We start from the raw sequence: 3,726 nt of genomic DNA, 5'->3' as shown, positions 1-3,726 counted from the left end.
CTGCCCAGTGAGTGCTCTTGGCTGTAGTTGGCTGGGGGCTCCGGGTTGAAAATGGAATGACTCCCTTTTTCTGCAAGTGGATGGTACAGAACGCCTTGTAACTGTCTCATCTTATCACCTGGGGCTGAGCTATCAGACCCTTCCTCTCTTGCGTAAAGAAAAGATTCTGAAGTGGATGGACTGTCATAACCCGCATGGTGGCTCCTCCCCCTCTTTGATCTCAGTAACTACTCTGTGATTCTTATTATGCTATTCTATAATATCATGCCAACAATGGGTGGGGGGGCACTGCTGTGTAGCCCAGGTAGGTGGGAGCAATGGTCGGTTACTGCTGGGCTCCCTCTGTGAATACTGACACAGAGCAACTCCTGTGCTACATGATTTTTACCTGTATCCTATTCTTGTCTGGACTTGACTCTATTTTATTCACTGTAAAGGGCAGGATTGATTCAGTCCAGTGAGTTAATCCCATTTCCTTTCAAAAAATTTCACAGGGTTATTTCCATTCTGTCCATTTACTGGTGGAGTGTAACAAAAAGAGATGAGCAGGTAACAGTTTCTGCTGTCTACAGTAGTACTGTACCATCTACCACAGGAACGGGGGAGAGGAGCGATTTCAAGTAGCAATAATCACACCTCAATTCACTTCATTGGTTATGATACTACCACTGTGCAAAGCTCTAATGCTCTTCAGTGCTGCAGATTCGCCTCTATCAGTAGCATTCAGTACAAAGAGGGTGACTGACATTAGTAAGTACTCAGGATTGCTTTATTTAAACTTTCATTCTCGGCTGGGTAGGGGAAGGAAATGATAGCTGTTCCCGTGAACCATAAAGACACCGTGTTGTTTAAGCTACAGACACTGGCGCTAAGCCAAGAGCAAATAGTTTTACGAGCTGCTGAGGGATGTGGGATAGCGGGAGTCCTCAGCACCCCTGTTCCTGTCTCCATGATCCCCCGGCCCCTGATGCTAATGTTAATGGTCGCGGGGGTTCTGGGTAAATGTCGTCAGTCATTCCTTGCTCGGGAAAACATCAGCAGGACAGTCCTTTCGCACATTTTTCTCCTGGATTGCCCTTGCAGAAAACAATAGCACGGCGCACTAGAGAACCGTTGGCTTTTTGTTTTCCCGTCACCATTTGTGTACTAGAATGCCGTGGAGACAGAGGCGACACTCGAGCGCTACCACCAGCATTCAATTGCTTTTGCAATGATAGCAGAGATGGTTACTAGTCATTCTGTACCGTTACTGCCAGAGAAAACTGGCAATGACATGATGGTTATCTCTCCTTCTCTGAACTGTCTGCTTCTATCATGAGGCCCTGGCTAAAATCAGCCACGGGGTGCAACGCAAAAGCAAACTTGGGATTGACTCACTGGCCACTGAGTCATCCTCCTTATGCTGTCTAAAATAGAGTCAGAGCAGTCCTGACTACAAGAAGAGTCAAAGCAGCAGAGAATCCTGTGGCACCTTATAGACTAACAGATGTCTGTTAGTCTATAAAGTACCACAGGATTCTCTGCTGCTTTTACAGACCCAGACTACACGGCTACTCCTCTGAAGGAAGAGTCAGCGTTTAGAAGGCGCAGCTACTCCGTGGCTGTATTAACAGGGGTTTCCCTGGCAAGAACCACAACCATTGCTTCACCTCTCTCCAACCCTCCGCAGCTACTGTGGCGGGCCCACGCCCCATTTCTGTCATGCAGTTGTGAGGAATACAAAGAATAAGAAACATAGACTATTCGTGACATAAACCGGGGGGGGGGCACTTGGAGGCAGGCAGTTGTGGCTATGACAGTCCAGGCAGACATACTCAATTTTTAGAAACAGAAGGGAAGCGATTGACTCTGCCCAAGTGAGCCACTCCCAATTGGGTTTCAGAACCATTGTCACAGGGGCACTCATGATAGCATCGGACACTAAACTGATGATGCACTGGCCAGGTAAACAGGAAAAAGCGCTGAATCCCCGCGAACTTTGAATTCCATTTCCTGATTGTCCACGTGAGGGTCAGCACACACTCAGGTGACACACAGAGCTCATTTGCACTCGTCACAATGCAGTCTCCTGATAATGAAGAAGAGCGCCAGCTTGGACCACAGGAGGTCTGGATCTGATCGCTATCTGGGGTGAGGCTCAGTGCTCACAGCACTGCGTTCCAAAGACGAAATGAAAAAGTTTTTGAAAGAATTCAAAGTCTATGGCTGATAAAGGGCACAGCAGAGACTCTCCTTCAGTGCCGAGTGAAAGTGAAGGAACTTAGACAGGGTTACCAGAAAGCCAGAGAAGCAAACGGAAGGTCAGGTTCTGAGCCGAAACATACCGCTTCTATGCTGAACTACATGCAATTTGGGGTCAGCGCTACCAGTGCCCACCCCTGTCCGTGGATCAGACTTTGGGATTGAAATATCAAGTGTGTTCTGAGGATGTAGCCGAGGGGAAGAATGGAGGACGAATTTGAGGACATGAAGATGAGCGTGGTGAATAGCACACAGCAGTCCGTAAACCCCAACAGCCAGGATCTTTTTGTAGACCCAAGAATTCAGTCCCTGCACTCCAAGCGAGAAGCCCAGACCAGTGAAGCCATGGAAGCGACCTCCGTAATGTGTCTCCTTCATTCTGTTACAAACACGATTAAAACAAGACAGTTTTTTAGACCGCTATGACACAGGGCTTTTGCTTGCAGTCGCAGCCATGTACTGTTACAGGGAAAATTTTGTATAACACTGTTGGGATGGAGCGAAAATCCTCCAAATTAATCTCCATGAATCGGATCGTGAGAACTCCAAACCCTTATTGCTATAATAGAACATTTTGCCAGACAGCCTTCTCCGGCCCCCATAGTAGGTAACTTTTCAACGCCATGCATTTTGCACATGACAGTTTGGACTGCAGGCATTGAAGGCATTTGCACTGAAGGCTTGCATAAACAAACGATCTGCCTCCTGCGGTGCTATTGTCAGGAGAGAGATATCATCCATGTTACCTGTAGAAATCAGGAATGTAAATAGGGGCAGACATGGCAGATTTTGCTACTAGGCCAGAGCGGGTCGGGGATGGGAGAAGCGGGATCACGACGAGTTTTTCAGCACTCTGGCAAGCGCAGTATTCCTTCCCTGCTACCAGCACACGCATGCGGGGGGTGATTGGGTGATCACTAGCACGATCGTATACGATAGGAGCATGCGCTGTTGGTTGATGTGAAAGAGGGGGTTTGTGGCTTTGCAAGGTTCTCTTATAGGAGTCAAGGCATCATATAGATCACTGTGTATCGATGAATGGCGGAGAAAGTTCAAAAATTTTACAGCCTCACTTACTCATCGTTTGATGGTACGTAACGGTTGGCCGTACCTGCGTCCGTGTGTGTGCACACCTGTCAACAGACACTTGATATTTAAACGCTACAATGCGACCTTGTATAGAGATCACTGTGCTCTGTAGAGTGGTATTAGTGTTCTATTGGAAGAGTACTGTCATGCTCTGTAAAAGGTATCTTTCCCACATACTTATCACCCTGGTGCCTTCCCATGCAGCTGCAATTTCTCTGAAGTCCTATTGTTCATCACGAGGTGCGTGCTGGTGATTAGGCGGAGGAAGAGAAGGCCGCGAGATGAAATGTCACAGATTATTGAGAGTAACCGCAATGAGAGGGATAAACAGAGATGATTGGAAGGATGTGGTAGCAAAGTACAGGAAAGTCATGCCACGTGAACGATGAGAGGGCT

General features: G+C 47.6%; 1 pseudogene; it reads right to left on the bottom strand.

Moving 5' to 3' along the window:
• Nucleotides 1-553: 553 nt before the first annotated feature.
• LOC142046173 (U4 spliceosomal RNA) lies at nt 554-680 on the bottom strand (annotated as a pseudogene).
• Between the last annotated feature and the right edge of the window lie 3,046 nt (nt 681-3,726).

The sequence above is a fragment of the Chelonoidis abingdonii genome, chromosome 1 (genome assembly GCF_003597395.2).
Source record: "Chelonoidis abingdonii isolate Lonesome George chromosome 1, CheloAbing_2.0, whole genome shotgun sequence".
Taxonomy (NCBI): Eukaryota; Metazoa; Chordata; order Testudines; family Testudinidae; genus Chelonoidis; species Chelonoidis abingdonii.
Note: the sequence above shows the minus strand (reverse complement) of the source record. Positions and strands in the feature narration are given on the sequence as shown.